Source organism: Eurosta solidaginis, chromosome 1, assembly GCF_040869045.1.
Source record: "Eurosta solidaginis isolate ZX-2024a chromosome 1, ASM4086904v1, whole genome shotgun sequence".
Taxonomy (NCBI): domain Eukaryota; kingdom Metazoa; phylum Arthropoda; class Insecta; order Diptera; family Tephritidae; genus Eurosta; species Eurosta solidaginis.
Window position 1 is genome coordinate 189,318,938 of NC_090319.1, and position 22,959 is coordinate 189,341,896.

General features: G+C 30.8%; 1 protein-coding gene and 1 pseudogene across 5 annotated transcripts in view; one reads left to right on the forward strand and one right to left on the reverse strand.

Moving 5' to 3' along the window:
- Window positions 1-22,959, forward strand: part of tw (Protein O-mannosyl-transferase 2) — a 2,413,568-nt gene that overhangs the window by 462,235 nt on the left and 1,928,374 nt on the right. The window lies entirely within an intron of this gene.
- LOC137238738 (NADH-ubiquinone oxidoreductase chain 5-like) lies at window positions 4,199-7,153 on the reverse strand (annotated as a pseudogene).

Consider the following 22,959-nt stretch of genomic DNA (forward strand, 5'->3'; position numbering starts at 1 on the left):
AGATCCCGATAAAAATTTAACATGTAAACGCAATAACAAATAGATCCATATCGCTCACATTTTGTTGCACCTTAAATTTCTATCGGGATTTAGATCACTGTCCATTGGAATGCGAGGATTTACTCAATTTTCGATAAAATGAAATAACTCCCAAATATTTTCCATACAAATTGGGACTTATTTCATTATGAAATAGCTCCCAATTCATTGGGACTTATTTCATAATTTTTACTGGTAATTATTTCTTAATGAAATAACTCCCAAATGAAATAATCCCCAATAAAATTTCTTTGGGAGTTATTTCATAATTTTTTGAGATTGGCAGTTATTTCATTTTTATTGGTACTTACTTTATTAATTGTAATTCAGGCATTGGGAGTTATTCCATTTTTGTTGGGAGTTATTTCATTTTCTTAAAAATACAATTTTATCAAACTTTGACGTTCTTCTAACAGTTTCTATGGGTCGGCTATACATTAAGGGACCAATTGGTTTTATTCGTAAACCAAAGAGGTTTGAACTTTGAAATTTTGCATATGGGTTCTCAGGGAGTTCCACAACGAGAATCAGTAAGTAGTTTTTACTTGTTATTAACAATTTACTAGTAATTAGTAGTGAAATTTACCATGGTATAACTATCACTTTTTATCTACATACGAACACTTTCACAAGAATTTTATACATAAGTACACTTTATAATGTTTATAAAACCACAATCAACTATTTTTATTTGTTTAAATTTGCGTAGTATCGTAAAATTTAATGATTTATTTGTTTACTTTCCGCGAACACAAGCATACAGCCATTTTATCTAATTCACTGCTTGCTTGGTGGAAGCAGATGCTTTAAATTGTTCCAACGAATGAAAAATTTTTAAATAGTACCAACGAGGAAAATGGACCTTTTTCATTCAACTCTATTTATTTATTTTACAAAAATAATAAAAATAAGAAAAGAATAAAAAATCTCGCGATGCACAGTAATTCTGCGTAGAACACCTTTCTGCATAAGCGGCCTTCGGCCGCGCTTATAAAAAATAACCCTGGGCTACGCCATGCCAAGTCCGGATGTGTGCTAGAGGGACATCACCGTGGCGGTAGCCACGGTTATACCACACACCCGGACTTGGTATGGCGTAGCCCAGGGTTATTTTTTATAAGCGCGGCCAAAGGCCGCCTATGCAGAAAGGTGTTCTACGCAGACTTGTTCCTTTTATTTTTTACTTTTAAAAAATTATGTTAATTTCATAAAAAAAATGCGATTTTTTAAAATAAATTACGTTTACTTCGACGACACTATTCAAGTTTTCTTGTAATTGTAACTTTTACATATGTACATAATAGTTTGCTGTATTTTTCAAATCTCATTGTAACTGATTATATAGTATGAAGATACCATTTCAAATTTTGATTTGGGATTTATTTCATTTTTTTTTTGGGACTTGTGGTTTCGTTATGAAATAACTGGCAAATATTGGGAGTTATTTCATTTCCTTCTTTGGGAGTTATTTCATTTATTAAAGTTGGGAGTTATTTCATTTTTATTGGGACTTATTTCATTGGGAGTTTTTTCATTTGGGAGTTACTTCACTGCACCTTTTTTCTTTGCTTCCTGGCTATTGCTTCGCCTGATTTACTCTTCCAGAAGGTCTTAAACTTATATTGTATTTACTATTTACATATATTTAATTTTGTGTGCAACTTGGATGGCAGAAGACGTTAATCCCTTTATTGTTTTATATCCAATATACAGCAATATTCGATCTTTTTTTTATGGTGAAAGAACTTTAGAAAGGCCAAGACCGTTGCGTTTTTAAATGTATACAACCTTGATCTCTAGCTAATGCCCGGTTATTCAGTGCGAGTTATAGCTCAAGTTAAAGTTGACTAGAGTTTAACCTTGCCACTTTGCTCGATAACATAACATTTTGCTGCTAATCTCAGTTTAAGCGGCCGTAGTGGCAGTGCGGCTTGGCAACCACGCTACTGTTGGTAGCCATAATTTCGAAATAGCAAAAGACTTCGTTTATTTGGGAACCAGCATCAACACTAGCAACAACATCAGCACTGAAATCCAGCGAAGAATCAATCTTGCCAATAAATGCTACTTTGGACTAGGTAGGCAATTGAAAAGTAAAGCCCTCTCTCGGCGAACGAAAATCATACTCTACAAGTCACTTATCGTACCCGTCCTGCTATATGGGGCAGAAGCAGGGATCATGACAGCAGCAGATGAAGCGGCTTTGGGAGTGTTCGAGAGAAAAGTTTTTCGAAAGATTTATGGACCTCTACGCGTTGGCGATGGCGAGTACCGAAGAAGATTTAATGATGAGCTGTACGAGCTATACGCAGACATCAACATAGTCCAGCAAATTAAAACGCAGTGGCTGCGCTGGCTAGGCCATGTTATGCGAATGAAAGATGATGCTCCGGCCAAGAAAGTGTTTCTATCGGAACCCGCCTATGAAAGCAGAGGTAGAGGGCGGCCCCCACTCCGTTGGAAGGACCAGGTGGAAAACGATATTTTGTTTATTATTACTGTTTATTATTTGTATACATCTTTGTTTCTGTTTATGATATTCTGTGTTCTGCATTGAAATTTTAAATTAGTCGACAAGGTGCATTCACAAGTGTAAGTGTCAGATTATGTTTGTGCATTTATGGTTTTTATAGAAAAATGTATTTTTTACAGCCCTGAAGATGATTTCTAATTGAAATCGAAATATCGAAAAAATAAATAAATACAACATATATGGTATAATCAATTGCATTTTTATACATCTTTGTTTCTGTTTATGATATTCTGTGTTCTGCATTGAAATTTTAAATTAGTCGACAAGGTGCATTCACAAGTGTAAGTGTCAGATTATGTTTGTGCATTTATGGTTTTTATAGAAAAATGTATTTTTTACAGCCCTGAAGATGATTTCTAATTGAAATCGAAATATCGACAAAATAAATAAATACAACATATATGGTATAATCAATTGCATTTTTATTACTAATATATATGTGTGGCCTAGAGCTCGGAAATTCTTCCTGATATAACTTTTGAAAGGCCGAAAATAAAAATAAAAATAACATCAATAAATGCCATAACTTTTTCAAAAATTTACCGTTTGGGATCTTTTTTTTTTAATTTTTTTTAAATGTACTTTACGGAAAAAATTAATTTTAAAGTGTTTTTGTTTTCAATTAAATAAAAAAAAAAATTCTTGGCCCACTCCGGGATTAGTGGGGATGATTGCAGAATTGATTGAAGTTTTTATGAGAAAAAAAGGGAGAAATTCGAAAAATCTCGAAAAACTGAAAAATTAGAAAAAAAACTTTAAACATTTTTTTTGAATTTTTTCCGAAAAGTACATTTAAAAACAAATTTAAAAAAAAGATCCCAAACGGCCACGTTTTGAAAAAGTTATAGCATTTTGAAAACAAAAACGGTGTTTTTTTTTAAATTCATAACTTTTTTTGAGTTGGATGAAAAAATTTGAAAAACTTCTGAAAAACGTGTTTCGTAAGCTAGAAAAAGAAGAAAAACTGTCAGCCAGTTCTAAAGGGGTCGTGTGCAAAATTGGTCGAATTGGGATGGAATACCCCATATATAAATTCATTTATATATTCAAAAATTTTTTAATTACCACGATCGCGAGTTTGAATCGAGCTCAAGGCCTAACAATAATTATTTTATCATTATTATTGTTATAATATATTTTTTATTAATTGAAAAAATTTTAAAAGCTCGTTGTATAGATCCATTTCGGGAACTGCTAAATTCCTTCATCGGCAACGTTTAGGCGCCGCTGCTATAACCATTTAGCCATCACAGCGGTTTTTTGTTTGTCTTCATTATTCATACTTCAATTCTGGTTCTTGCCAATTGATATTCACAGCACTGCGACATCTGTTACAGAATAGCTGTGAAAATTGGACTTTGTTTATGGCGATGATGCCATAGTGTCATATTTCATTGACACTTTTTCCCAGTGCTCTGGGATGTATTAACAATTTTTGTTGTTATATCGGCTTACTGATTTGTAAGATCGCGAGTTTGAATCGAGATCAAGGCCTAACTATAATTATTTTATCATTATTATTGTTATAATATATTTTTTTTTATTAATTGAAAAAATTTTAAATTAGAATAGAAGAAAGAAAACAACTTCAATGTTATACTCTAAATTTAAGCTATTTGAATAAAACTATACAATTATTAACATAATAGTTCATAAAATAAATAATATTAAATACATTTTTAAATTATTATTATGAAAAACAAAAAGTAATTGAGAATATTTAATTAAATTATTATATAAATTTTGACTACCTAAAAATTCAGATCAACCTAGATCAAAAGATTTATAAACTTTATTCCCCAATACTAAAGGATAATTAATTAATCCATAAGTAGAAATATAAGCTATAAATCATATTGAACCAAAATAATTAATAATTAAATAATTATTTAAAGATTTATTAAAATAAAATAAAGAATCATTAGACTATATAACCCAATACCCCTCCTAAAATACAAATAAATAATGTTATAAATTTTATATAAAAAGGTAAACAAATCATATAAGGAGTAACAAATAATAATCATCTCAATATTCTACCCCCTAAAATTCTTATATTTACTAATCCTATTATACCTCGAAGCATAATTAATCCCTCATCATTTAGTATATTTAAAGAACCACAATTCAACTCACCAATTATTGAATAATAAATTAAACGAAATGAATAATATACAGTTAAACCAGTTGAAAAAAAAAATACAAAAAATATCTAAAAAACTTTATATAATTTATAGAAACAATTTCTAAAATTATATCATTAGAATAAAGCCCAGCTAAAAAAGGTATCCCACATATAGCTAAATTTGCAACATTAAAATAAGTTGAAGTAAAAGGTATAAAGTTTCTTAACCCTCCTATCAAACGAATATCTTGAGGATTATTCATATTATGAATAACAGCACCTGCACACATAAATAATAATGCTTTAAATAAAGCATGCGTTAATAAATGAAAAAATGCCAATTTTATTAAACCTATTGATAAAATTCTTATTATTAAACCTAACTGACTTAAAGTAGATAATTCAATATTTTTTTTTTAAATCAAATTCAAAATTAGCACCTAATCCAGCTATAATATGGTTAATCCAGATAATAATAATAAAATGCATCTTAATAAAGAACCCGATAATAAAATATTAAACCGAATCAATAAATATACTCCAGCAGTTACAAGAGTTGAAGATTGTACTAAAGCAGAAACAGGAGTAGGTGCAGCTATTGCTGCTGGGAATCAAGAAGAAAAAGGAATTTGAGCTCTTTTAGTCGTAGCTGCTAATATAATTAATAATATTACAACATTTATCTCAAAATCATTTTTTATAAATTCTAAATAAAAAATAAATGTTCAACTCCCATAATTTAATATTCAAGAAATAGTTAATAGTTAATAAAAAAGCAACATCACCAAGTGTTATCAAAACTGTTAATATCCCAGCATTATAAGATTTCAAATTTTGAAAATAAATTACTAAACAATAAGAAACTAATCCTAATCCATCTCAACCCAAAAAAATTCTAATTAAATTAAGAGAAATAATTAAAAACATCATTGATATAACAAATATAAAAACCAATATAATAAAACGATTAATATTTAATTCATTTATTATATATTCTTTTCTATAATAAATAACAAAAGAAGAAATAATTATTACAAAAGATATAAATAATAATCTTATTCAATCAAATAAAAAAAGTTATCTAGAAGAATTTAAACTAATAATTTCTCACACAAAAAAAATAAATTAAATCCTTTAATAAAAAATTTAAACTTATAAAAAAAATAAAAATCTAAAGTTAATTAATAATAAAAATCCAATATCAAAAATGTATAATTTTTTCACAATTTAAAATGATTAAGTCATATCATTGACATCACAAATCAATATTTTAATTAAACTATTTAAATTATTTTAAAATCAAATTATACACATATCTCTTTTTAAAATCAATATATTTAATGGAAAAAAAGAAGATATTCTCGAATTTTTCCCACTCTAAAAGAATAAATAATAAAAATAAATGTAAGGCGCGATAACCTCCGAAGAGATCTAAGGCCGAGCTTCTCTCCTAATTTGCGTCGTGCTCCTCTTGATTTTCCCTACAAATTGGCCGGACGGGACCTACATGTTTTATGCCGACTCCGAACGGCATCTGCAAGGCAGATGAGTTTTCACTGAGAGCTTTTCATGGCAGAAATACACTCGGAGCGCTTGCCAAACACTGCCGAGGGGCGACCCCGCTTAGAAAAATTTTCTTCTAAGTGAAAAACCTTATTTCAAAAATTTTGAAATTGCTTTGCCCGGGTTGCGAACCCACGGCATACGGTGTGGCAGGCGGAGCACGCTACCATCACACCACGGTTGCCGCCATCTAAAAGAATATAAACCAGAAAAATTTTTCCCATGCATAATAATTGAATATAAAGTTCTTAATACTGCAAATACATAAGATTGAATAATTGCAACTGCTTATTCAAGTATTAATAATGCAATTTGACTAATAATAATAGTATAATTATATTATTAATGTAAGGTCCTGTATTACCTAATAGAGTTAATAATAAATGACCAGCGATTATATTAGCAGTTAATCGTACTGCTAAAGTTCCTGGTCGAATAATATTACTAATAGTTTCAATACAAACTATAAATGGTATTAGAATTCTTGGTGTTCCTTGAGGGACTAAATGAGTGAATATATGTTGAGTGTTATTAATTCAACCATAAATTATAAAACATATTCATAAAGGCAATGCTATAGTTAATGTAAAAATTAAATGTCTAGTTCTTTTAAAAATATATGGGAATAAGCCTATAAAATTATTTAATAAAATTATTGAAAATAATGAAATAAAAATAAAAGTTGATCCTGAGTAATTTTTTGGTCCTAATAAAGTTTTGAATTCTTTATGTAAAGATATTAAGATAAAATTTCATATAATATTTCATCGAGAAAGTATTAATCAATAAGTTGATGGAATAAATAATAGTGCTATAAATGAACTTAATCAATTTAATGATAAATTTAGAATTCTTGATGAAGGGTCAAATACTGAAAATAAATTAGTTATCATTTTCAGTTGAATGAATTAATTATTTTATTTTTTAAATAATTAGATTTTGATGTTTAATTAATAATTCTAAATATAATAAATGTAATTGAAAATACAAAAAATAATATTAATCATCTAATAGGGCTATTTGTGGAATTAAAAAATATTAAAATTTATTAATAATTTTAGTTTGACATACTAATGCTATAAATTTAACTAATTTTTTTTATTGTTAAAAAATTTTAAATTCATTAGAAGTAATTGCTAATTTACTATTAAGTGGTTGAAGAGACCAATACTTGCTTTCAGTCATCTAATGATGAATTATTATTAATTCATTTAATACAATTTTTTATAGGAATTCTTTCAATTACAATAGGTATAAAACTATGATTAGTTCCACAAATTTCCGAGCATTGTCCAAAAAATACTCCAGGACGATTAATTATAAAATTAGTTTGGTTTAATCGTCCTGGTGTTCCATCAATTTTTACACCAAGAGCAGGAATTGTTCATGACTGAATAACATCTGCTGCTGAAACTAAAATTCGAATTTGTGAATTATATATGAGTCAAACTCAATATTTAAAAAATCTGAATATTCATATTTTCAATATCATTGATGCCCAATAGTTTTTAATGTTGTTGATGGTTCATTAATTTCATCTAATAAATATAACAATCGAAGTGATGGGAAAGCAATAAATAATAATATAATAGTTGGAAGAATTGTTCAAATTATTTCAATAGTTTATCCATGCAAGAATTTTCGATTTGTATATTTATTAAATAATAATATAAATATTAAATAACTAACTAATGTTGTAATTATAACTAGAATTATTAATGTATGATTATGAAAAAAAGTTAATTGTTCTATTAAAGGTGATGCACTGTTTTGAAGTCTAAAAGTGGCTCATGTTGTCATTAATTTCTAATAAAAGTAAAATCTTTATATATGAGGCTTAAATCCATTGCACTAATCTGCCATATTAGAAATTAGTTAATAAAGGTAATTCAGAATATCTGTGTTCTGCTGGAGGAGTATTTTGGAATCATTCAATTGAAGATCTAAATTATATAGGATATAAAATAATTCGTTTAGAAATTATATTTTCTCAAATAATAAATAAAAATAATAAGATTCCTATTAATGAAATAGATGAACCAATTGTAGAGGTAATATTTCATGTAGTATAGGCATCTGGATAATCTGAATATCGTCGTGGTATTCCTGCTAAACCTAGGAAATGTTGAGGGAAGAATTTCAAGTTTACACCTAAAAATATAATTAAAAATTGAGTTTTTAATCAAATAGGGTTTAAAGCTAATCCTGCAAATAAAGGGTATGAATGGATGAGTCCAGCTATAATAGCAAAAACTGCTCCTATAGATAAGACGTATTGAAAATGAGCAACTACATAATAAGTATTATGTCAAATTTTATAAATTGATGAATTAGCTAATACTACAGCTGTTAACCCTCCAACAGTAAATAAGAATACAAATCCTAAAGATCATAATATTGTTGGAGAATATATTAATTGAGTTCTGTTGGGGATAGGTCCTTGGAGCGTAATTAATAAAACACGTTTTATTATAATTGAGTTTATTGAAAGACTAAAAGAATAGTGTGCATAAGAAATACAATACATCAAAAGAGTAATAAGATGTAGAGTTGCATTTAAAGGTACGATCTATTCGTGTTGTAATCCTGAACCGGTTACTCTTCAACACTTTTCCGCAACACGAGTAGGTCGTTTACATATGCTTTGAACTCAAACCTAACAATTTTACAAACTTCTCATGTTTATTTTTATTTAAATTCTTTGTAAGCACATCAGCAGTCATCTCATTTGTGCAAGTATATTTAACTTCGATTTGATTATTATTAATTGCTTCTCTAACGAAATGATATTTAATATCTATGTGCTTGCTTCGTGAGTGATAAACCGGGTTTTTCGCTAATTGCTGTGCACTTAAATTATCGCCGTAAACCACAATTGGATTACCAGAATCACATACGCCAATGTCTTTCATAAGACTTCGTAAATACACTGCTTCTTTTGCGGCTGATGCCAATGCGATGTACTCTGCCTCTGTGCTGCTGAGGGCTACGCTGTTTTGTCGCTTACTTTCCCACGAGATTGCACTACCACCCATAAAGAATACATACCCCGTGTACGATTTGCGGTCGAGAGTATTGCTCCCCCAATCGGCATCTACGAATCCCTCTATAGGTTTGCCAGTACAACGGTATACTAGCTCTTTATGCGGATTTTGATTTCGCTGTGCCAGCTAAGAAATTGAATTCAATATATCTGGCCTTGTACAAATAGCGAGATACATTAATGCACCGATTGCTGTTTGGTAACTTGTAACATCTACTTTAGCACACGACTCACTAGTGCATCCTATCTGAAAACCTGCGTCTAACGGTGTCTTCGCTACTCGACAGCTTGTCATACTGTATTTTTCTAAAATCTCTCTCACATACAGTGATTGCCAAATTGAGATGTTTCCCGTCTCGCCTTCTCTAGTGATCTCCATTCCTAAGAAATACGAAATGTGACCTTTATCGACGTACTCAAAACTGCTTGATATCTGTGATTTAATCGCCAAGAGATCATCTTTGTTTTGGGAGCTAATGATCAAGTCATCTACATATACAGCAATGAGACTTAAACCACCTTGGTTACCCATTCTGTATAAACAACGCTCATTATTACATGCCTCGAACCCAATTCTCTTCAAAACTTCATCCAATTTTTGGTTCCACTCTCTTCCGGATTGTTTCAGTCCATATATGGCTTTATTGAGCTTCAGTACTCGATCATTGTTTGTCGGTAATACATTCAGGTTGCTGCATATATACTACGTCAGTAAGCTCGCTGTTAAGGTATGCGCTACAAACATCCATTTGATGAGTGTACATTTTGAGCTCTGCCGCTAATGCCAACACCATACGAATTGTAGCGTAACGTACTACCGGAGAAAATGTCTCAGTGTAATTTACACCGAATTGTTGGCTACAGCCCTTTGCGACTAAACGCGCCTTAAATCGTTCAACGCCACCATTTTTGTCGTTCTTTGCGGTGAAAACCCATTTACATCCGATTGCCTTTTCGGTATTGGTAAGTCAACTAACTGCCACGTTTGGTTTCGCACCAAAGCATCATATTCGACTTTCATCGCCTTTGCCCACTCTTCCTTAAGCTCGCAGCTCTCAGCTTCTTTCGCCGTTTGAGGAATTTCAATTTCGCACGAACTTTGCATCATATTTACCAAATTATATACTTTTCGTGGGCGCCCAGGCTTTCCAGTACGTACAAACTTCGGCCTACCTCGACCAATTTGCGCAGGAGATTCTTCCTCCTTGATCGGAATTTCACAAAAACTATCTTGGTAGTCGCTGTCTGAATCACACGTCTTCGCCTCTTCAAATAAATCGTCGCTGTCATTTGCTTCATTTTCACTCAATACTTTAGACGATTTCGCTTTAGTAATGTGTTCACGATTTTCAGTGGCTAAGAGGTCAGAAAAATCTACTAATTCATTTTTATTCATCGGTAAAAACTTTACATCGCGTTTCTTTACTATCATGCGCTGCTGTGAATCATATAAGCGATACGCTTTCGACGTTAGTGAATAACCTACCATAACGTACTTCTTTCCTTTACGCTTGAATTTACTTTTATTCACTTGATTCAACGCAATTGCTTCTGAGCCGAACACTCTTAAAAAATTTACAACTGGCTTTCGCCCAGACCAAGCCTCGTAAGGCGTCATATTATTTAATGCCTTTGTAGGCGATTTGTTTCGCAGAAATACTGCCGTATTAACTGCCTCTGCCCATAAACACTCGTGAAGCCCACTCTGAAGCAACATGGTACGTGCCATCTCAACTATGGTACGGTTGGCCCTCTCAGCGACCCCGTTCTGCTGCGGCGTATACGGCACTGTCAGCTGCCGTTTTATGCCACACTCATTTAAATATTTATCAAACTCTTTATTTACGAACTCACGTCCATTATCGCTTCGAATTACTTTAATTCTTTTTCCAGTCTATCGCTCTACCAAATTTGCAAACATTTTAAATTTTTCTAAGACTTCTTCTTTAGACTTAAGAAAATAAACAAACATGTGCCTGGATTTATCGTCTATGAAATTTAAGAAATAACGCGCACCACCAAGCGATTTTGTACGAAATGGGCCACACACATCTGTGTGTACTAATTCTAAAATTTCTTTTGCTCGGTTTTCCGTACTCTTCGGAAAAGGCTTTACGTTTATTTTGCACCGTGCACATACTTCGCACTCAATGTCTTTAGCGAACGTCACTTTGTCAATTCCGCGCACCATGTCTTTATTTATTAATTCTTGTAAACTACCGTAGTTCAAATGTCCATATCGCTCGTGCCACGAAATTGCTTTTTCATTTGAAGAATAAAAACATTTGTTGCTATTTCTTTTGCTATTGCTTTTGCTACTGCATCGAAATACAAAAAGTTTGTTTACCTTCATGGCGCTCAACACTATTTCATTTTTGCTAATTATTTTTGCGCTATGTTTATCAAGCATTACTTGTAGACCATTTTCTACAGCTCTAGCGATGGATATAAAATTACTGCCCATACTTGGCACAAACAAAACATTGTGTAGAATAATATCACTCTCTTTATATATAATTCGCACTTCACCCACACCTTATGCGTAAATGAAATTGTCTCCCGCTAGACTAATTTTCTCTTTGTGATGTTTGAGTGAAATAAACAAATTTTTGTTGCAACACATATGCGCTGTCGCGCCGCTGTCAAGAAGCCAAGTCGAGTTATCAAACGCACTAGCTTCTGCTGCTGCTAACATCGTAAATGAATGCTCATTTCTCTGATCGTTTTTATTGGATTTCAAGTTGCAGTTTGCAGCGTAATGACCCCGCTGCCCACACTTATAGCATTTGACATTTTGCATATTTCTATTTCTCTTATACGTTGAAGTTTCCCCTTTTTCTGCATTCTTTGACCACAAAGCAAAGGCTTGCGATTCCCCTTCGGATTCAGCTGAACCGCGTTTTGTCTGTTTCTTTCGCTCGAAATCTTCTAGAAGTTTGACCTTCAAATTGGTCAATGTCGGCAACGTGTCTCTTTTCTCCATCGCAACAACAAAATGTTCGTACTGCTTTGGTAGACTTGACAGTAGAATTATTGTAACTAATTCGTCTTTAATTTCAATTCCGACTTCGGCTAACTTTTCTACAACGCAAGTAAAGTCATTTAAATATTTAGACATATTTTCGCTGTCACTTAGCTTCATACCGAGAAGCTTCTTATATAACGACACCTTGTGTACAGGTCCACTTGGCGATGCAATTTTTTTAGAGCCTTCCACGCTTCAGTTGATGTTTTGCATTGGTTTATGTGGTTGAGTTGCGACGCTTTTACACTAAGAGTAATTGTGGCCAAAGCCTTCTCATCAAGCGCTTCCCACTCGGATGCATCATTTTCAGGCTTTACAACTTTTTCGCTCACTATGTGCTATAGTCCGGCATGTATTAGGACACTTTTCATTTGTACCCGCTATGAGTCAAAATTCTTTTCATCGAGCTTCTCAATTTGATATAGCGAGTTCATTTTTGCGTATATCTTTCTTTAAAACGCGACACACCCGTTTTAATTTATTTATAAACGTCTTAATTACTTTCGCGGACTGTGTCCTGGGCCCATAACCAATGTTGGGGATAGGTCCTTGGAGCGTAATTAATAAAACACGTTTTATTATAATTGAGTTTATTGAAAGACTAAAAGAATAGTGTGCATAAGAAATACAATACATCAAAAGAGTAATAAGATGTAGAGTTGCATTTAAAGGTACGATCTATTCGTGTTGTAATCCTGAACCGGTTACTCTTCAACAAGTTCCATGTAATGTTGCTAATGAACTAAAATTTTTAATACCTGTAGGGACAGCAATAATTATAGTCGCTGAAATGAAATAAGCTCTTGTGTCTACATCTATTCCCACTGTAAATATGTGATGAGCTCATACAATAAAACCTAATAATCCAATTGCTATTATAGTATAAATTATTCCTAAAGAACCAAAAGTTCCTTTTTTTCCTGATTCTTGTCTAATAATATGAGAAATTATTCCAAACCCAGGTAAAGTTAAAATATAAACTTCTGGATGACCAAAAAATCAAAATAAATGTTGGTATAAAATAGGGTCTCCACCACCTGCTGGGTCAAAAATGATGTATTTAAATTTCGATCTGTTAATAATATGGTGATAGCTCTTGCTAGAACTGGTAAAGATAAAAGAAGTAAAAGAGCAGTTAATATTACTGCTCATACAAATAAAGGTATTCGATTAAATGTAATACCTGTTGATCGTATATTAATAACATTAGTAATAAAATTTACTGCTCCCAAAATATAAGAGATTCCAGCTAAGTGTAATGAAAAAATAGCTAAATCAACAGATGCTCATCTATGTCCAATAGTAGATGAAAGAGGAGGGTATACTGTTCAACCTGTTCCAGCTCCGGTTTCTACTATACTGCTAATCAGTAATAATGTAAGGGATGGAGGTAATAATCAAAAACTTATATTATTTATTCGAGGAAATGCTATATCAGGGGCTCCTAGTATAAGGGGTACTAGTCAATTTCCAAATCCACCAATTATAATTGGTATAACTATAAAGAAAATTATTACAAAAGCATGAAGTGTAACAATTACATTATAAATTTGATCATTTCCAATTAAATTTCCTGGGTGGCCTAATTCAGCTCGAATAATAATTTTTAATGAAGTTTCAATTATTCCTGCTCAAGCTCCAAAAATAAAATATAATGTTCCAATATACTTATGATTTTTTGAAAATAACCATTGTCGCGATTAAATGTGACTTATTTATGGATAGATTCATATAATATAATTAAATGGCTGAATTTTAGGCGGTAGATTGTAAATCTATTTATAAGAATATTTCTTTTTAATTAAAGCTTTATAGTCAATAATGGCATTAGATTGCAAATCTAAAGGAGTAATTAAGTTACTATGACTTAAAAGATTCTACTAATATTTATAGCTTTGAAGGCTATTAGTTTTTTTAACTTAAATCCTTCAAATATTAGTAGAATAGTGGGTGAATTATAGAAATTGTGATTAAACTAAATGTTGAAATAAAGGAAATAATTAATATTCATTTAATAAAAAAATTATTTGATTTTATTAACAATATTCAATTATTTTCATAATAATTTACTATGAATGTTGCAAAGCATAATCGTAAATAAAAAAATAATGTAATTAATGACATTGTTGCTATAATTGTTACCAATAAATATTGATTATTTACAGTTAAATGTTGAATTACTTATCATTTTGGCAAGAATACAATAAATTGAGGTAATCCTCCTAAAGATAGTAGATTTCATAGTAAAATAAATTTCAAAATTTTTAAATTAAAAAATGAATTGAACAATTGATTTATATAATAAATTCAAAGTTTTTGAATAAAAAAATTACACTAAATGATAAAAATGAATAAAATCAGAAATATGTAATTCATAATATTTCACTGATTCATCCTAAATTAGTAATAGATGAAAAGGCTATTAATTTTCGTAATGAGGTTTGATTTAATCCTCCTAAGGAACCAATAATAATTGATATAATAATAACAACATTCATAAAATTAATATTAATTAAATAAGAAATTAATATTATAGGGGCAATTTTTTGTCATGTTATTAAAATTAAATTACTATTTCATGATAATCCTTCTATAATTGTTGGAAATCAAAAGTTAAAAGGAGCTGTACCTCTTTTTAATAATAAAGAAGAAATTAAAATTCATTTACTAAATAAATAATCGTTTTGTATTAATAAAGTATTTATGTACATCATAATAATATACAAAATAAAAAAATTGCTGATGCAATTGTTTGAATTAAGAAATATTTTAAAGAAGCTTCTGTAGATATTAGATTATTATTGTTACTATCAATTATTAGGGTAATAAAAGATAATAAATTAATTTCTAAACCTATTCACACTCTTCTTCAAGAATTTGATGAAATTGTAATTATTGTTCTTATTAATAATATTGAAAAGAATATAATTTTTTCAGAATTATTAAAAATTAAAAAGAAAAGAATTGTAACCTTTATAAATGGGGTATGAACCCAGTAGCTTTATTAGCTTATCTTTTTATATTTTAGTGTAAGATGCACAAAAGTTTTTGATACTTTTAGGAATAGTTTAATTCTATTAAATATAATGAATGTAATAAAATTACATTATTTATCCTATCAAGATAACCCTTTTTTCAGGCAATTCATTAAGTTAAAATAGATGGATTTTTATTGTATTTTTTAGAATGTAAAATTATCTTTTTTAAAATTAAAGATTAAAATTCATTATAAAATAAATGCGCTTTTTTTATACTAAGAGTTTAAAAAAAATTATGTGAAATTTATTTTAAATATATAATTATAGAAATAATTAAAATTAGTTTTTATAAAATTACTGATTTTTTTTATTTAGATAAAAAAAAATGACAATATATATAGGTATGAGAGTTAAAATCACAACTTTAATATGGATATATAGATGTATATCGTTTATTTATTTTTAATATTTTAATTTATAAAAATTCCTAATAATAGATTATAATAATAATAATCAAATTTTACAAAACTAATCTCTATTTCTGAATTTTAGGGATTTTGACAAAATTAATATGCATCTATTAAAATAATAAATATTTATATATATATAGATATTTATTGATCTCTATAGTATATTTCTTAAGTATAAAAAAAAATGTATATGAAATAATTAGATGTAAATTATCTATCTTAGTATAAAGAAAATTGATTAATAACACAATTTTTAAAATTTTTTTTAAAATTTCGAAATTTTTTGCAATAAAAAAAATTACGAAATTATCAATAATTCTAAAATTTTTAATATTGTAAAAAATTTAAATTTTGTTTAAAATTACAAATTTTTAAATTATTTGGTTTTTAAATTATAAAATTTAGTATTTATATTTTTATAATAAATTTAAAAAATTTAAAATTTTTTAATTTATTTAATAATTTGGGAAAAATTTACACAACGTGACATCAGGACGGACAAGGCGACAGCTGTTTCGATTATACCTTGTAAATCTCTTCAAAGCCTTTTCTCCCGGGAGTGGGAGTCGAACTCGCACCCCTACGATAGTTGAAATGGTTGTAAACGCATTCAGCTACGTCATGCCTGTTGTGAAGTCTTTCCCAATTGCCTTCTTTTTGCATATTTTAATCTTTTACACATTGCATACTTCGTATGCAATTATGTGTTAAAGCTATGCTTGGTACGGCGGTTTTCAAAGAAACTTTGGTTTTGTTGCTGTTTTCGTTCTATTTATAGAACTACAACGAATTAACCAATTTTGTCTGTTTGTATGATTTTTAATAATCGGGGATTTCCCATATTGCTTTTTTTTTTTAAATGTATGAAAACATTTATTTGAAGCAATTTTTTAATTTTATAATTTATTTAATAATTTGGGAAAAATTTACACAACGTGACATCAGGACGGACAAGGCGACAGCTGTTTCGATTATACCTTGTAAATCTCTTCAAAGCCTTTTCTCCCGGGAGTGGGAGTCTAACTCGCACCCCTACGGTAGTTGAAATGGGTAAACGCATTCAGCTACGTCATGCCTGTTGTGAAGTCTTTCCCAATTGCCTTCTTTTTGCATATTTTAATCTTTTACACATTGCATACTTCGTATGCAATTATGTGTTAAAGCTATGCTTGGTACGGCGGTTTTCAAAGAAACTTTGGTTTTGTTGCTGTTTTCGTTCTATTTATAGAACTACAACGAATTAACCAATTTTGTCTGTTTGTATGATTTTTAATAATCGGGGATTGCCCATATTGCTTTTTTTTTTTTTTAAATGTATGAAAACATTTATTTGAAGCAATTTTTTAATTTTATAATTTATTTAATAATTTGGGAAAAATTTACACAACGTGACATCAGGACGGACAAGGCGACAGCTGTTTCGATTATACCTTGTAAATCTCTTCAAAGCCTTTTCTCCCGGGAGTGGGAGTCGAACTCGCACCCCTACGATAGTTGAAATGGTTGTAAACGCATTCAGCTACGTCATGCCTGTTGTGAAGTCTTTCCCAATTGCCTTCTTTTTGCATATTTTAATCTTTTACACATTGCATACTTCGTATGCAATTATGTGTTAAAGCTATGCTTGGTACGGCGGTTTTCAAAGAAACTTTGGTTTTGTTGCTGTTTTCGTTCTATTTATAGAACTACAAAGAATTAACCAATTTTGTCTGTTTGTATGATTTTTAATAATCGGGGATTGCCCATATTGCTTTTTTTTTTTTTTAAATGTATGAAAACATTTATTTGAAGCAATTTTTTAATTTTATAATTTATTTAATAATTTGGGAAAAATTTACACAACGTGACATCAGGACGGACAAGGCGACAGCTGTTTCGATTATACCTTGTAAATCTCTTCAAAGCCTTTTCTCCCGGGAGTGGGAGTCGAACTCGCACCCCTACGATAGTTGAAATGGTTGTAAACGCATTCAGCTACGTCATGCCTGTTGTGAAGTCTTTCCCAATTGCCTTCTTTTTGCATATTTTAATCTTTTACACATTGCATACTTCGTATGCAATTATGTGTTAAAGCTATGCATACGAAGTATGCAATGTGTAAAAGATTAAAATATGCAAAAAGAAGGCAATTGGGAAAGACTTCACAACAGGCATGACGTAGCTGAATGCGTTTACAACCATTTCAACTATCGTAGGGGTGCGAGTTCGACTCCCACTCCCGGGAGAAAAGGCTTTGAAGAGATTTACAAGGTATAATCGAAACAGCTGTCGCCTTGTCCGTCCTGATGTCACGTTGTGTAAATTTTTCCCAAATTATTAAATAAATTATAAAATTAAAAAATTGCTTCAAATAAATGTTTTCATACATTTAAAAAAAAAAAAAAAGCAATATGGGCAATCCCCGATTATTAAAAATCATACAAACAGACAAAATTGGTTAATTCGTTGTAGTTCTATAAATAGAACGAAAACAGCAACAAAACCAAAGTTTCTTTGAAAACCGCCGTACCAAGCATAGCTTTAACACATAATTGCATACGAAGTATGCAATGTGTAAAAGATTAAAATATGCAAAAAGAAGGCAATTGGGAAAGACTTCACAACAGGCATGACGTAGCTGAATGCGTTTACAACCATTTCAACTATCGTAGGGGTGCGAGTTCGACTCCCACTCCCGGGAGAAAAGGCTTTGAAGAGATTTACAAGGTATAATCGAAACAGCTGTCGCCTTGTCCGTCCTGATGTCACGTTGTGTAAATTTTTCCCAAATTATTAAATAAATTATAAAATTAAAAAATTGCTTCAAATAAATGTTTTCATACATTTAAAAAAAAAAAAAAAAAGCAATATGGGCAATCCCCGATTATTAAAAATCATACAAACAGACAAAATTGGTTAATTCGTTGTAGTTCTATAAATAGAACGAAAACAGCAACAAAACCAAAGTTTCTTTGAAAACCGCCGTACCAAGCATAGCTTTAACACATAATTGCATACGAAGTATGCAATGTGTAAAAGATTAAAATATGCAAAAAGAAGGCAATTGGGAAAGACTTCACAACAGGCATGACGTAGCTGAATGCGTTTACAACCATTTCAACTATCGTAGGGGTGCGAGTTCGACTCCCACTCCCGGGAGAAAAGGCTTTGAAGAGATTTACAAGGTATAATCGAAACAGCTGTCGCCTTGTCCGTCCTGATGTCACGTTGTGTAAATTTTTCCCAAATTATTAAATAAATTATAAAATTAAAAAATTGCTTCAAATAAATGTTTTCATACATTTAAAAAAAAAAAAAAAAAGCAATATGGGCAATCCCCGATTATTAAAAATCATACAAACAGACAAAATTGGTTAATTCGTTGTAGTTCTATAAATAGAACGAAAACAGCAACAAAACCAAAGTTTCTTTGAAAACCGCCGTACCAAGCATAGCTTTAACACATAATTGCATACGAAGTATGCAATGTGTAAAAGATTAAAATATGCAAAAAGAAGGCAATTGGGAAAGACTTCACAACAGGCATGACGTAGCTGAATGCGTTTACAACCATTTCAACTATCGTAGGGGTGCGAGTTCGACTCCCACTCCCGGGAGAAAAGGCTTTGAAGAGATTTACAAGGTATAATCGAAACAGCTGTCGCCTTGTCCGTCCTGATGTCACGTTGTGTAAATTTTTCCCAAATTATTAAATAAATTATAAAATTAAAAAATTGCTTCAAATAAATGTTTTCATACATTTAAAAAAAAAAAAAAAAAAAAGCAATATGGGCAATCCCCGATTATTAAAAATCATACAAACAGACAAAATTGGTTAATTCGTTGTAGTTCTATAAATAGAACGAAAACAGCAACAAAACCAAAGTTTCTTTGAAAACCGCCGTACCAAGCATAGCTTTAACACATAATTGCATACGAAGTATGCAATGTGTAAAAGATTAAAATATGCAAAAAGAAGGCAATTGGGAAAGACTTCACAACAGGCATGACGTAGCTGAATGCGTTTACAACCATTTCAACTATCGTAGGGGTGCGAGTTCGACTCCCACTCCCGGGAGAAAAGGCTTTGAAGAGATTTACAAGGTATAATCGAAACAGCTGTCGCCTTGTCCGTCCTGATGTCACGTTGTGTAAATTTTTCCAAAATTATTAAATAAATTATAAAATTAAAAAATTGCTTCAAATAAATGTTTTCATACATTTAAAAAAAAAAAAAAAAAAAAAAAACAGCAATATGGGCAATCCCCGATTATTAAAAATCATTAAAATTTTTTATTTATAAATTTATTTGATTTTTATTGAGTATTAAGTTTAATTTTTATTGACTCTTAGATTTAATTTTTATATACTATATTTTATTATTTATTAATATTAAGTATTAATTTTTTAAAATTTAAAATTAAATTATTTTCTGATTTTTAATAATCGGGGATTGCCCATATTGCTTTTTTTTTTTTTTAAATGTATGAAACATTTATTTGAAGCAATTTTTTAATTTTATAATTTACTTAATAATTTGGGAAAAATTTAAACAACGTGACATCAGGACGGACAAGGCGACAGCTGTTTCGAATAATCGAAACAGCTGTCGCCTTGTCCGTCCTGATGTCACGTTGTTTAAATTTTTCCCAAATTATTAAATAAATTATTTTCTTTTATTAAAAAAAATCATTTTTAGATTTTTAGAATTATTGATCATTTTCATTTTATATTTTATTATAAAATTGATTTTTATTAAAATTTGATAATTATTTATTATTTATTGATCATTTTTAATTTGTTTTATTAAATATTAATTAATAATTAATTATGGGTTAATTATTAATTATTTATTTTATTAAAAATTTTAGAAATATTGATAATTTTCATAATTCATATTGTTATGTAGCTGACTTTCAGTGGTAAGACAGAGGTAGCGTGTGGCATGGTGGCAAGCCCTGCTAGCTCGTCGGACGGGGTGGGGTTTTGCGCACCAGCCTTACCAACAACTACACTAACAAAAAAAGTAGAGTTCATGCCAAGTTCTAAAAAGAAAAGGGGAAAGCTGAAAGAGATACAATATACGTAAGGGGAGCAGAGAGATAAAGGAGGGGGAAATCAAAAAAAGGGGGGAAAAAGGTGGAGGCCTGTCTAGTCAGGTGGAGTCTACCCACCCTCTTCGCGTATCTTAAACGAAGCCATGGGCGCCGTGCTGACTCCTCTAATTTTACGGCGCCCCCAAACCTGACTCAAGTCTATCTGTCTACAAGTCTATTACCCATCACCCCTACGTCCCCTCTTAAGCCCAGAGCAACCCCCACACCAAAGATCTTAAAATCAGCCCTCCATTACAGTGATCAACAAAAAGCTCAACTCGTAAAATTCCAAATCGTTATAAGCATATCTTTATTTATAAAATTTAAAGTTAGACCTATCTCCTACTAAGTGTGATTCCTCAGATATTCTTACAAAAAAAGGAAATATATAAAAAAGCTTACATTCTAACCATTCCTTAATATAAAAATTCCAAAAATATGAAATATACAAAAAAAAGGAAAGGAAATAAAAGAAAAATAAAAAAAATTTGAAAATTAGTTGAATAAAACAATATGCTAATCAAAAATTCAACGTTAGCTATCGCTTTAACCACCGATATACAAGCAAAAAACCGTATATTATTTTAACTTAGTATTTGATACCAAAAGGCAAGAAAAATATATTTCATCAAAAAGAAGTTAACGAGAAAAATAATCTGGTGTACGTGAACAGGCACACCCTAATGGGTGTCGTATCTAACTATGTCTTTTGATATCTTTAAAATTACAAAAAAAAAACGAATTCATATATATGTGGCAAAAATTCAAACGTTAAGCAAAAATTAAAAGTAAATCCCTGACCTAGGCTAAGGCATTAGGTATATCGGACATTGACATATATGTAAAGAAATGGAACACAAATAGTATTATCAATTTTCTCACTCACCTGATCTCAGCACATCAGCATTGTAGGCGCATTCAAGCTGCGGGGACCTGTGAGGAAGGGAAATTTACGTACATATGTCTTTGCCTACTCATAAAAAATACCTTTTACTGCCTGAGCAAAGGTTCAATGAAGTTTTTAAATGTCACCGTGATCACTCACTCGCGATAGCGGGCGGCGAGTGGGTAAACACGCAAACTGAACAAAATTAAAAAACGAAGAGGAAAACGCGAAAACTGTAAGTGACAAAAAAAAATATAGAAAAAAGGAACCCAAAAAAAATTAGAAAGTTTAAAACGAAAAAAAAGGAATTACAAAAAGAATCGAGTGCTAGTGTTTCTTGAATATAACCCTAATTAGGAGAACCTACGGAAAATTACTACGAGCTAAATGTAATACGAAATGCTGCAGTGAACAAAATAAGTGAAGATATGGTATGAAAAAAAAAAACTATTGACGAAAATTAATAAAAATAATTACAGGATAATTTCAAAGTGAATATTAATAATAATAGTCAAAAAGAAAAATGGTGAGGCAAAATAGTGCAAAAGCCCATACGAAAAAAGAAAAATTCCAATAAAAAAAATGTGTATGCAAATGCCCTTTCATGCCCTCCTTGGGCGTTCAATGTTGATGGCGTCGGCGATGGTGACGTCGCTGTGTTGCTGCTGCTGTTGTCGCTTCTTGACGCTGCGTGGGTGCTGGCGGCGTCGCTGTCGTCCGGCCACTTTCGGTCACTTTGGCCGATCCTCTCTCTTGCGCTCTCTCTCTCCCTTCTGCGAGCTCTACTGATCGGCGGTCCCAATATTCCGCCGTTACTGCGGTCGCTCTGGGTAATGTATGCGGGTAAGTATTCTGGCCCGTTTCCTTCGTCCCACCAGAGAATTCTGTAAACGAAAAAAAAACCAAAATGACTAAAATCAAAATTTAGAGCTGGTGTCTTTGTACATATGTATGTATGTATATACCTCACATAGCCATATTTTCCCAAGTTCGGTTGAGTATCTTCGATACCGAACTTTGGCTTATATGTCTATATGTCGGTATGTACACATGTATATCCAATGCAAAAAAAAAATGTTAACTTCCATATTGGCTGAACCTTCTTCCTTTTAATTTTAACTGAAGTTTATTTAGGCTTAATTTTTAGTTTTATTTTAAATTAATTTAATTTAGTTTAATTCCAATTTCATTTCAAAAAAAAGCTTTTATTCATTTCAATTTC